Here is a 14,399-nt window from a genome sequence, read left to right as displayed (position 1 = left end):
CTATAAGGGCTAGAAAAGTGAAAATGTTTCTACTTTTTCTTTGCTGCTTAAGACCCCAGTCACACGCCTAGAGACCGATGTCTGCCTAGCAATCACGATCGCCAGGGAAAGATGAATATTCCTTAACTGGTTGTGAGTGGTTGCTTAAGGCTGCCGGCAGTTGTTGTGAAATTGAAAGTCCCAGTTACACAGGCCTAAAGGAAACAGTGACGCCCTGGTAAAAGTGTGTATTCCCTGACTGGTTAGTACATGGCTGTGAGCTGTTGCTTGTTGGTGCTATGTGAAACTGGTCACAAAGAAGTACATGGAGCTGCAAAAGAAAACCCTCTTGTGATCACTATGGTCTTTAGCTGTTTACCACTGTAACCTGGAACTGGAACTTTTCATTATCTTTAAGCATTCATTATCTTTCAATGTGAAAGCTGCGCCTTTTACATTTCTGGTGTTGCACTTTTACAGATTCAGTACCGCTCTGTGGTTAGTTAGCAAGTGTTTGGAGACCAGTTGGCCTCTTCTATGTATTCTGCTAGCGACCCAAGCAATCACAAGGAGGTTTTTGTTGTAGCAACATCTTTGCAGCCAGTTTTACCAAGAAACCTCAATTTAGCCATTCACCAGTTTGGGGATTACACATTTTTCCCTAAAAACTCGGTTGTCAGGGCATCACCAGCTGATCTCTAGGCCTGTATGACTAACGTCTTCTATAAAGTGTTATATGAACTTCATTTTCTTGAGTACATTGACAGAGAATCAAGTCAGGATCATTTCCTTAGCTTTCTTCCTCGTAGCTTGGAGCAGGAAATAGTTTGTATCAAACTTGTTGGTGATATTGAAAATAATCTTTGTGGTTTTAGTTGAGAAGGCCGACTGAAGCAGAAGGCACTACCAAACCATTAAATGCAGTGTTTGCATGCTGATATAATCTGGGATCAGACAGAGTTTTCGCAAAGACGCTTTCAGGTTAGCGCCCCGGATTGACTGCATCAGATATTTACATCCTCACATACACCTTTGTTGGCTGATGTCTACAAAAATTCAGGGCTGCAGTGCTTCTGCGAAACTGAACTATAACTACATTTTTCAGATCTGTGAAAAGCTTGTCTTGGCTCCGTCGGTCAAGGTCCCTTTACTGAAAAACATAAACAAGTGGATGTCATTTTTCATGATTGCTTCTTCCACTGTTTGCCATTATGACACACAGTGAACGCAAGTAGAGCTGTTCTACTGGAAATTAGAGAAAAGCACCTGCTTAAAGCACTCTTTCCTGATGCTGTAAAGTAAAGTAATACAACAAGCAGTGCAGAAGTGTTTGTAGACTGCCAATCATCTCCACATAGGTCCTTTTTTTCTGTTTAAAAGCTGGACTATTATCAGAATTGAAGCTTCAGGATTCACGTGTACTGTATTCAAATGCCAAATAGACGAAGTATAAACCAAACATATAATCTAGTACTCTCTTTATTCTCTGTGTCCTCATCCACTCTCTTGTGTGAAAGCTTGACTGGGATTTGACTCCTGCTATTGGATGATTGCATAAGACCACTGCAGCAGCAAAGTGAAAATGGGCCCTCATCATAGTTGCTGTACAGCAGATAATAAGAGTACCACTCTGAATAAGTCTAGACATCTTTGCTCCCATGGGGTCTTATTCGTATCACAGAGACATAGACAGGCTAATCGCGACAGGCTTTCATAACGCACACACTCAAAGCATCTAAAGGGATGCACTACATGGAAATTTCAGATCAACCTGGATCTATCATTCATTTCTCTCCATCGCTCTCACACACTCCACCCTTACTGGCTCAGCTGTTATATAAATTTTCTGTGCATCTACTGGCTCTGCCTGCCTGGCTGCCTCCAAGCTCTCACTTTTCCAGTCTAATGGCCGAGTGTGTATGTATTGACACAGCTCCTCAAAGCTACACTGCAGAGCGAGGGCAGTGCGGTCCAGCTGCAGGTCTCTGTAATGATAAGGTTAATGAAGGTGGCTGGGACTCAGACATGCCTCCATGGGCCGTACCAGGAAGTAGAGGAGAGGAAATGTGAAGAGAGGGCAACGTGGGAAGAGCGATGAAAGGGTGAGGACAGGAAAAAAAAGAAAAGACAGAAAGACTGCAAAGGTAAGAGGAGAAAAAGGAGACAAGAGAAGATGATAGAGAGGGAGGAAGTAAGGAGAGGAGAAGGAAACAGCAGTTAAAGCTACGTATGGAGTTTACATCATTGCAAATGTAATGTCAAAGTCATAATATGAATGAAAGAATTAGGATTTTAAAGACAACTGGGAGTAGAAGGCAAAAAAAGAAGAAGCTAAAGGGATAAAGAAGTGGAAAAAAAGGAAAGAAATAGAGAGAAAATGTGAAGTGAAAGGAAATGGAAGATGAATGAAAGGTCACGAAAGGACAGAAGAGGAGGGGATACATAAAGAAAAGCCGCACATAGGGAAGGGCAACAGAAGATAAAGGAACAAGGAAGAAAGAGAAGAGAAGCGAGGAAAAATGAAAAGAGGTGTGTGGAGTAGAAGACCAAGGCAAGAGTACAGAAAAAAGAAAAAGAAAATCCGGAGGAAATAAATAAAAAGAAAAGGGAAGACAAAGAAAGAGTTAGGAGCAAGTTAAACTTGAGGGAAAGAAAAGAATGAATAAAAAAGAAAAGGAAGCACAGTAAATGGGGGTGGGGGGCATAAGATGGAAAAAGAATAAATTAGAAAGAGAAAAGATGGGTGGAAAAAAAAGAAACAAACAACCTCCCACAGTCTGGGAGGATGAGGAAGGAGAAGAAAGGAAATGAAAGAGGGCGAGCAAAAAACTGGACACACACAGGCTTAATCATTCACACTCAATAATACCCCCACTATGCAAGCCTCCCTGCTCTCTGCTCGTGGTTCGTTTTCCTGGACACACAATAGAACTAATGAGCACATGTGTCACTTAATCATCAGCACAGATGCTGGTAAAGAAGCGGTCATGCTTCCAGCAAGATGCCAGGAGTGACACTCTCAAACACACAAACACATGCGAGTGCTCCTGTCCATACAGAGCATGTGCCCCTGCCCAGACAGCCCCGTTGGTGTAAATCCCCAGCTGACAGACACAATGCATGTGTCCGGGCAGAGATTAGCCTATTTCCTTCTTCAGTCTGGAAAAAAAGTCCTGAATCAGCTTCGGAATACTGCTGATTCCCATCTCTAATAGGCTAATCTGTGCTAAACTCTTATTCCATGCACGTGTGTGTGAGCTAAAGCGCCTTTTTTTGGAGATTAACCCAAAGGTGCCAGTGAGGAGTTGTGGATGTGCGCCTCAGCTCCTAGCCAAAAATGAAAAAAAGTATCTACTATAAAAACAGCTTATGCGACAAATCAGACCAGTGGAAGCATTCATGGATTTTCAGTTTTTCATCTTTTCTTTTCTGTTTACATTTAGCTGATGTGCCAATCCATTCTGGCTTAAGAAGTGCACAACTGTAAAATAAGCTCAGATTTTCAGTAAAGTACCGGTAACAAAAAGTGCTAAAGGGCAAAGTTCAAGGCGCATTTACCCCTGGAATACACCCCAGCTGAGAGAAGGCAAAGTTATTCTGAATTTTACTGAAAGAAGCATAACTGCTGTTAACATCTGTTTGTATAGATGTGCACAGACTGTATCCAACTACTGGAAAAAAGCAGATTAGGAAGTCCAATTCTGGTTAACAAACACACTGTGGCCTTCCTTCCTCACGCGGCAGCTGAGATGAGTCAAGCTTGTCCCTGACCTCAACCCAAGTCCCACAGACTCTTGTTAACAACACTTCCTTGTTGACTAACCTTTGGGCAATACACTCAACAACTGCGAATATTCATTTTGAAATATCTTTTATCATCGTCTCATAGAAGCGTCCCTGAACTCTCGGTTCATCTGTTAGTTTTAAACGACTGCTCCTTGGTCTGTGACTAAACACAGCTGATGAAAAGCACCCACACTGATGCCAGAGAAGCGTTACACAGATGGTGACGGACATGTGGATAATGTGGAGATAAAACAATGAATGAATCAGCTTTCTACTTCCCAGAAGTATCATTTCTGCTTGTTGTTTCCTTGCTTTTTTATCAGTCATGATGTGATAACCAAAATGCAGGACCATTGTGATGCATTTTAGTTCCCCAAAAGAAAGGTCAGATCAAAGCAATCCCATTATAACATGAACTCAATTTTAAGTGTGTTACCATACATTACACAAGGAGGGATCCAGCTGGTATTTGCTGTAGTACAGAGGTGTTTTTTTTTTTCTTAAAATTTTTTTAATAGGTTGGAAGATGAAGGATTGAGAACCAGCTGGTTATTGGTATTGTTGGGAGTGCCACCCCAGGCCCTCCTGAGTCAAATCATGACCCAGAGTAGCTAGGTGCAGGTATATAGGCGCAAGGAATACACGAGAAGAGGTGAAACAGAATAATAATAATGGATTGGATTTATACAGCACTTTTCAAGGCACCCAAAGCACTTTACAATACCACTATTCATTCACTCTCACATTCATACACTGGTGGAGGCAGCTACGGTTGTAGCCACAGCTGCCCTGGGGCAGACTGACAGAAGCAAGGCTGCCATATCGCGCCATCAGCCCCTCTGGCCAACACCAGTAGGCAAGTAGGGTAAAGTGTCTTGCCCAAGGACACAACAACCAGGACAGAGAGCCCAGGGATCGAACCAGCGACCTTCCAGTTACAGATGTGATTCCCAACCCCCTGAGCCACAGTCGTCCCAGAAGAATCAAAGCAATGAATCAAAGCAACGTTCCTCTGCTGTATGAATTTCTATGTAGCCAACATGATTAAAATTCTATTTTGGACTGTTTTTAATTTAATTAAGACCCGATATTAATGTTTTTTATTAGTTTTTTTAAAAAAAAATAAAACTGAACTATACTTTCAGTATAGCTGGTGTTTCATTCCCCTTTAAGTAGTTCTTAGTTTGTGATGAGTTACTGTTTAAAATCCCAGACCTGCTAAAAAAAAACTGTTCCATCTCCGAGGTAGATACTTATGAATGCATCCTTGAGCAAGACTCTTATTTCCCAGTTACAGCAGGTGAGCTGCTCAGTGGCCAGTAATCAAATGCACCATAGGCCAATGAGTGTGAATGACATTGCTTAGAAAAAAAAAGTACCATGTAGTCTCAATTCTAAGAAATTGCTTGAAAAAAGAACTTATCGCACCATTTGACATGCTACCAATTGTGTGCACAAGCCTGACTGACCAGCCTTAATGCCCAGGCGCTCTGGATTACACACACCAGTAGTCTGCTGGCTCCACAGCTCCAGTCAGAACACACTGAGGGAGGACAATTGAGTGCGTGTATATAGACGCATATAAAGTGACAGTTCATATGAGCAAACATAAAGCCTGATCAAACATGTGAACACGGTGCTACAGAATGCTGAATGGCTTTTCTATCTGTGATCTTCCATGTCTGTGTGAAAGCTCTGCGTACCGTGACGCTTTGTGCTTTGTATGTGTTAATGGGACTTGCTGATCAAATATCCTCTGATCACTGGCGGGGATATGAGGGCGACGTTAAGTCAATTGACCCTCATCCATCATGGTGTCTGCAGGGAGGTAATACATAAAAAATGTCTTTGTAATATCACCTAATAAGTGTAAGATGAATTCATTATACATTTTTAAAGTAAGAAGATATTGAGAAACATTTTCACCGTCCAAAGGACTTCAGTCTTGCGTCAAACTGAAAACTGAGTCACTACACTTGTGCATATATCAAACAGAGGGTTTATTTGATTTTTTATTAAAACAGATAATGCATTGGAAGAAAATATGCTGTCAACTTTTATAGTGCACTAGTGAGCCTACACTTCCTTAGCAGAGAGGGAAGCTAGCAAGCTAGGCTAACAACCTCTTGATAAGTAGATAAGATAAGATAAAACTTTATTAATCCTCTGGGTGGGTTCCTCTGGGAAATTCGTTTTTTTTAAAGTAGTTTTTAAGTAGTTAGCCTTGTTTGTATTGATTTGTTATTTCACTTGTTTCTTATAAATATTTCAACCAAGCAGCAGCACCTGATACTGAAAAAAAAGAAATTAACTGTGAAGTCCCCACAAATGCAGTTCTTAAACTGGCCACACAAGGCTAGCTCTAAAAATGGGTCAACCAACTTAAACCTCCATGTTAAACTACCCAACTTTGCATCTAAAATATACATTTACAGCTTTTACAAAAATGGATTTGGTCTGTACACATAATTTTCCCATTTTTGTTTTGATTGACAGGTGTGAAGATGCTTGGTCCGACTAAAATACACACTAGTAGGCTGATTAGTTTGTCTGCTAGCTACATTCTGTTTTTGCTAGCCAAGGTTAGCATCCCATTTCATGTAATCGTTAACTCCAGAATGTCTTTTCTTAAAAAAAGATGGCTAGCTAGTGACTTCCTAGCTCTATTTTCACTTCCAAATGTGGTCATGTCTATTTAAAGAAAAAACAAAAGGCAGAGATACCAAAAATCCCCAAACAATGGTGTACAAACCAAAAAGTAATGTCACTCTGGATACGTACACTTTTAATAAGGTACAGTTAATGATTAAGAGAATTAAAAATATGCTTTAATGAAATAAAGTTTAAACAATGTTTGATTTGTACAACTGAGCCTTTGTAACCAGTGCTTGACTTTGACATGTACAGTAGGTTCCTGTTGCTTCATACAACAAGAATTTAGAAGAGAAAGGCAATAAAAGTCAAGGAAAATATTATATATCCTTCTCGGTGTGGAGCCTCAGGGAGCAGCAGTGCATTAGTCCAGTGCTGACAGTGACAGGATATGACAACATAAACCTTTTGTGTGAAAATGATCCTGCCTCGTCACACCACTGAACAGTAAGAGCTCGATGAGTGAACTGAATAAATATTTATGGCTCCATGACTTGGCCTATCCTGTTCACTGTCCACCAGCTGAAGTGGGTGTGTGGGCCCAATGTGGGAGGAAATGGAAGTAAAAATAATTCCCAGCCAAAGAAGAAAAAAAACCGGCTGTATAAGGAGACCAATCTGGATAAATTACATCCTTGGGGAATATTTTGTTCCGGCCTGGATCTGATATCAACTTTTGCTGTTCAATAATCTTACTGGAGGTAATTTGGTCTGACCCAGGCATCCAGAGGACTTGGAGCAGCTTCAAAACCTTCAGAGGGACAAAGACAGAAACATAACAACACAGCATATGAGCCCAAACACAGAGAGAGATAGATGAGGGGAGATGGAGAGAGAGAAGGAGGTGATGAATGGTGTTGTTTTTCTCTGTAAGGAGGATAACTGTATCCTCCTCTGGGAGCAGCGGAGCCGGAGAGCGTCAGTGAGCAACCGTCATGTGTCTCGGAGACAGCCAATGAAAATGTGCCGATTTGGTTCATATGTAAGTTTACTGGGTCAGAGTCAGAGCAGCGGAGAAGGCAACAGCCAATCACAATGTGAAGAAGCGTCTGGAGGATTAGCCAATGAGGTTGGAGCCTGGTGTCTGGTACCAGTTGATGTCTGACAGTTAGACAGACTGTATCTAATTTCCACAGCCAAGCCTCAGCATGGGTCTGTGTGCATGTATGTGTGTGTGGGGGTAACTGAGGAGAGAAGGAGTAAAAATTAGAGTTAGAAAGGAGGAAGGTTGTTTGGAGGTTTTGGCAAAAGTTGAAAACAAGGCATCAGATCTGGAGCGCTGCCACGTGAAATGAAACCGCGCCAATTGACACTGTAGTTATAAATATACAAACTGGATTTAGAATTAAATTTGCCATATAAAGTGATTGCTCTACATGCCTGCTATTAAATAAGCTAGTGTCTGGTACAGCGTGTGAACAGAGGAAGCATGTATAATGGCTGGATGTTTTTGTGAGGATATCTGTATATTTCTCTATTTCCTGTATGAATGAATAGGCTCTGAAAAGAGAGTTCAGTTTCCCACCATGTAATAGTCTATTATTGTCTCTAACACATTGTTCTCCTCACTACAGGTAACTTCATTCAACATCTCTACTGGTGATTGGACAGACAGAGACTGCTAGGTGTTAATGGGACACACATACACCAGCTGCAAGCAGGTGCGAGTGCGTGTGTGCATACACACATGTACTCAACATCAGACAGAGGTGAGCAGGGGTGACAGACAAGGGCAGCTGGTTGGTGCTTTTTTTTCTCACTGCTTCTGTCTGGACACAAATGCATTACACACTCCCAGACACACACACGCACACACACACTAGTGCGACTCATTTACACAATGGCTGGCATGGATTATTTTTTCTTTGTCGCAGATTTTGATATGTGGTTCCTTAGCTGTAGACAGAAACGATGACGTAAGATTAAGATAAAAACAGCTAACTTTAGCCCTAAGTGAAAGTACTGATTAAAGGTCATAGTTTGACTTTGCAAAGATAGAAGTATTTGCTTTTTCTTCTGAAATGTTAGATGAGACACTCATATGCCTATTAGATCAGTTAGGAAGGTTTAAACTAAACACAGGAAGCAGAGGAATAAAAAAAGCTGATCTGACTGTCTAAAATAAGAAGCACGTCAGGGCTGAGAATTCAAGCCAACACTAAAGTATAAAAACTGCAATTGCTATAAAAACCACTTGAGATTACTCCAAAAGCAAAGGAATTCTCAGAGACTCCTGATAAAATACCCAAAGTCCGCCGTGAAAATATCATGCTATACAGGCCTGACGCAAAAAAAAAACAAAAAACGATGAAACATTTCGGTCTCTATGGATAGTTTCATATGGGGGACAATTTTTCTTTAAAACTTCAAAATTCATTTCAATACTCTGAAGTCTTGATGCATGCTCAATCATCCAGGTAAGTAAATCCCCAAAAGTTGATTCTGTTCATCTGGACGAAGCGTTTTCAGTGGGAGAAATGTTTCGTCACTCATCCAAGTGACTTCTTCAGTCTCAGCTGACTGCAGGTTTCCCCAATCTTATAAACAGTACATTTGCATAAGGACTGAAACTATCATGAAACGTTTCTCCCACTGAAAACGCTACGTCCAGATGAACAGAATCAACTTTTGGAGATTTACTTACCTGCATGATTGAGAATATGCATCAAGACAAATACTCTGAAGGTGTAAATTAGGGATGTGACTGCTTTGACAGTCTGTTGCTTGCTGGACCTCACCTCAGATACTTCCCATAATTCAATGGACCTCTCAGCTGTGTTTATAGTGTCTTTTGAAGCATTTTAATAGCTTTATCAGCTAAATAATGGAGCTTGCTACTTGGCAGACACCATTTTGTTTGGTCTTGAATCTCAGTGAGTGACATAACATTTTATGCAGGTTTCATTGTCTATCCATTGCACTCATACAGTTTCTAGATTCAGCTTGCTAAACTGATAACCAAGCTTAGATGACCAACATTAGCTGAAAACTCTTGTTCAGATAGGGACACAGTGGCAGTCAAAATGCTAATGTTGACTGTTCAAAACTGAGTTCTGAAACCAGTAGGTCTGTGGTGTAACCTCTGCATAACAACATCATTTAAGTGTTCTAATTATATCCTGTTATATCCTGTTTGTTTAAGTCATAGAAGTACACAGGTGTAAAAATAAAATGTTGTGGTTTTCAGGTTTTGTCAAGTGCTATTTCTTAGCCAACAAAGACAGCTGGAGAGGGTGCTTCCTAGTTATACCGCCACTCTGACAAAGCATATTACACATACTTGCAGTGTTGCCAAGTTAGCGACTTTGTCGCTATATTTAGTGAGCTTTCAGACCCCTAACGACTTTTTTTCTAAAAAAAAGTCGCTAAAAAAAGACGTGAAAGCGTGAATCGCTTTTACTCTCAACAAGCAGCGGTGTTGTAACGCAGTCAGTTCTTCTTTTACTCTTTTACTCTTATGCTGTTTTGAGGATCACAAGGTTTAAAACTACTTATAAACACACACACACACACACACACACAAAGTAACTCCACCAGAGTGCCTATTTCAGGTCACTTTTGCCGGTCCAAGCCCGGGTAAAGGAGCAGGGTTGGAATTGTGACATTAAAAAAACAATAATTGCTAAAATAAATTTAATTTGTAGTTCTAAATAAACTCTAAATGCATTTAGGACGTTTTTACTCACTTTATGTCTCTTCCACGATGTTATTTCTCTCTCCAACAACATAGGTTACAATTAGATTAGCATGACCAATTATGCAAATTAGGCGATGACGTCACTTAGCGACTTCTAGCGACTTTTAGGACAACCAATAGCGATTTTCCTTACTGAGGAGTTGGCAACACTCCATACTTGTTCTGGGAATTCTCTGGATAACTGTGTGTACATGTGCCATGTTTCCACTTTCAAATTGTGAATCCAACAACGTGTGAGCGAAGAATACTTCTTCCCTGAAGGCAACAGCCAATATTCTGGAAACAGAGGATGTGTGCTACCTTTCTGCCTTCAGGGTTCCCCTTCACAGGAATTACACCATCCATAAGTATAGTCTCCCATGGGAATTAAGAGCACTTTGCACTTTATGCTGTTTAGGTGCTGGAGATCAAATAAACTTAATTAATTGATCATCAGCAAGTGCAAGCACCGTTATAAAAGCGTGTACATCCATGAGGTCAGACATGAAAAAAACCCGAAGAGGTAAGGTATTACCAAGCAATTTTAAATCTATCGCTGTAGAGTGAGAAACATTATTGACGAGAAGAAAACCTTCAATATGGCTGCTAATTGTCCTGCGAACTATCCCAGTAAGTTCAGGCCAATGTGCAAAAAAATGAAAAACAAACAAACAAAGAGCTACATCTGAGACTCTGCATGCCTCAGGTAGAATTTTACAAGTTAAAGATCCTAACAATACAATAAGAAAAAGAATGAAAAGGTGTGGCTTGTATGAAATCACATGATAGGGTGGGGCTACCTTTCACAATGGGTTCACCCGAAACCTTGGCTGATTGTGACCCAAACACCTTGGCTCATGTGATTAGGTAAAGGACCAATAGGGGCTTAAAATCCAGGACTCTCCACCAGTTGCTCTTTGAACTGTAGAAGCTTCTCGGATAAGAGGTTAAACGTCTTCAAGGAAACTTAAAGAAGTCCAGACGCTTTTCCTTCCAAGCTCCTTAGACTACAATGACCCAGATGACTGAGTACCTTCACAGACTTGTATGAAAGGTTTTCCAGGAGAAAGCCTCTTCTCTCTCAAAAAGAACACGGAAGCACAGCTTTGCAAATCTGCATCTGATAAAACCACAAGACTTCTGGAATATCGTCCAATGGCCAGATGTTTCCAAAATGGAGATGTTTAGCCATAAAGCACAGCACCACATTTATAGACAACCAAACACCGCACATCAGCACAAATATCGCATACAAACTTGACAGTTTGTATGCGATATTTGCACGGTGGTGGAGGCGTAATGGTTTGGGCTTGTTTTACAGCTGTAAGACTTGGGAATTTTGTAGTTATTGATTCAACCACAGACTCCTCTGTATATCAAAGTATGCTACAATCACATGTAAGGCCATCTGTAAGCTAAAGCTTGGAGGAAGTTTGGTCATGGAACAGGACAGGGATCAAAAGAATGTGAGATATTGTTCTGGTCAAACAGAAATCAGTTATTTCAGATTGGTTTTATAGGCAGTTGAATCCCAAAGTGTGCTTAGTTTTTCATAGGATTGCACAGAGTCCTGTGAAAAACTTCTTTTTAAAGGCTATGTCTCAGTCTACACTCCTAATATCAGTACGAACAGAATAGCTGTGTCCCAATTCCTAGGCTGCATCCTTCGGCGGACCAGGCCTTCGCGGTCTATGTGGGCCAGGTCCTTCGAAGACCGAGAAGGACGGAAGTGCAAGGCTGTGAAATGGGATGGTCTAGCCTTCAGATTTGCATCAGCTGTCTCAGTGGAGTTTAATAAACTCAACCATCTGCTCCTCACTTGCTAATATATAACACGACATTGGAGTAAATTCTTGACAATCTCACACTTCTGTTTAATCAGTTTTCTCCTTGATGTTTATTCAGCTGTGTGAAAACTATAACTTTAACTCAGCCTTTTACTCAGGAACAAATAAAACACTGAAAAAAGCCAAACATTTTTAAGTTATCTAAGTGACTTATATATCATGTGTGATGGGGTGGGGTGGCTGTAGCTCAGGCGGTAGAGCAGGTCATCTACTGATTGGAAGGCTGGTGGTTCGAGTCCTGTCTTTCCCTAGTCTGCATGCCAAATATCCTTGGGCAAGATACTAACCCCAAATTGCTCTCTGATGCATCCATCGGAGTGTGACTGTTACTTAGAAATGTTTTTCTAGGTACTTAGAAAGCACTGGATGTAGCTTCATATTTAATAGATACATTTCTAAGAAGTGCCATTGCCTTCGTATACATATCTGTTGTAACCATGGAGGTACAACTGGGAAGTGTGGATTCAAATGGAATAGGGGTGCATGGGCAGATTTTTATGTCCATATGATGGTATGGACATTCTCTTGGTGTCTGTGCTCCTGCTTTGATCCTTTGATCTTTCAGTGTAAACGCTAGCAAAACAATACTGTTGTGGTAAAGTGTAATTAAAACAGGCTCATGGTGTGCATGCATTGGCAATCACTGGCATCAGCACAGCAGAATTACAATTCATCAGCCCAAAGACCTTGATTTTAGCTCATCTTCTATTTCTGCCTCTTGCTTTCTCTCTCTAGGATCTCCCTCTTCCTCAGTAAAAACTTGGACCATTACACTGAGCGCCAAAAGTTCCGATTGAGGATCCGTATTAGAGAGATGAAATAATAATCCTACATTATCTAGTCAGCAGAGAGCATCTGCTTCAACCCAACGAAGGCCTGTTGTTGTTATTCTTTGATCAGACCAGCAGGAATAACAATCTATAATTCATAATGCTCAGTCTAGTATGGGAACACTAGGCACTGCACCTTTAATTATTGATCAAACAGAAGAGTTTTAATATCAATCGCTGAAGCATAGGCAGAAGTGAGTAAAGTAGGAGGAATGGAGGAATCTCTCGGGCTCTGCTATCTAACTCTCTAATGAAAACAAGAAAGGAATAAAGTGCATTTATTGTTGCGATGGTGGTGGTGTGCAAACAGGATCTTGGGCTTAGCGTGGACATGGATTCACTGAGACTAAAACTCACAGGATACATAGTGTCTGAAGGCCGATGCTGGAGGTTTGGGGTTTGAAGAGGTACTACTCAGTACATGTGTGAATATGACGGTTAAAAAAGCTGATAGACAACAGGCAGCGATATCAGTTGACAGCTACTGACACTGCTGATATTGCTTATGCAGTTAATGTTGCTAATATCCAGAGGTGGCAAAAGTACAGAGATTCTTTACTTAAGTAGACGTACAGATATTAATGTTAAAAATACTCCAAGTTGAAGTAGTGATTCAACTTCTTTACACTAAGTAAAAGTGAAAAAGCACGAGCTCTGAAATGTACTCAAAATAAGAAGTAAAAGTAGTTCCTTGAAGAACATTTCTTCCAGCTATTTTTATGCAAAGCTAACTGAACCTTGCGCTACATACTACACAATAAAGGAATCACAACTTGCGATAATTTATATTGAGAGTGTGACACAAGACGTCATCAGATGTTTCACGAACTGTCCTGGCTGATTTCTATTTTTACACTGACAGAATACTGTTTGTGATGTCTATATTTTAGACACTATAAAGGTGGAATTCAGTCAATGGATCTCAGCCTCACCTGCTTAACTTTATATTAATCTCTACTATGACCATGAGCACCAGTCACACACATTTTAAACCCATCACAGTAAGCAAACTAACCTGTTTATCTGGCACTAAACTACAGAGTATTTTCACGCATATAAGCTTTAAATTCCCAGTTAATCAAATCCCACTGAGCAGTCCTTACCTTAAAATCTAACCTCTTCCTCCTTTCTTTACCTGACTTTCTTATCTTTCTCCGTCTCTGAGTGAAGTTAGCTCTCTTTCTTTTCTTTCCCTGTGAAAATTAGCTAGCAACACACTGTGGAACAAACGGCACACAAACAGTTTGCATGTTTGTTGATATTTGTTGAACTGATAGAAAAATTACATGTCACTTGAAAAACGTCACTCCATTTACACTTGTTCATCTTCTGTAAGGCTAGCTAGATGCTAAAGTTATGACTTATATAAACTTATGGACACCTGCAGTCGTTCCAAAGTTGTGCCAAACAAAGAAAAAGAATGGCCCACTTTAACCCCTGACTATAGCACACAGTTTTGCTTCTTTCATCTCTTTTTATGCGACACATCCTGATGATTAATATGTGAACACGATTGCCTTTCAGGTTTACTGTTTAGCCTCAAGTTGGTTTGATTTGACTAAATAATAACTCAAATGCCTCAAACCAAAAATGAGCCTGTTTTGAAAATGTAAGGAGTAGAAAGTTCAT

This window comes from Astatotilapia calliptera, chromosome 22, assembly GCF_964374335.1.
Source record: "Astatotilapia calliptera chromosome 22, fAstCal68.1, whole genome shotgun sequence".
Classification (NCBI taxonomy): Eukaryota; Metazoa; Chordata; class Actinopteri; order Cichliformes; family Cichlidae; genus Astatotilapia; species Astatotilapia calliptera.
The sequence above is the reverse complement of the archived record's forward strand: the minus strand, read 5'-3'. Positions refer to the sequence as shown.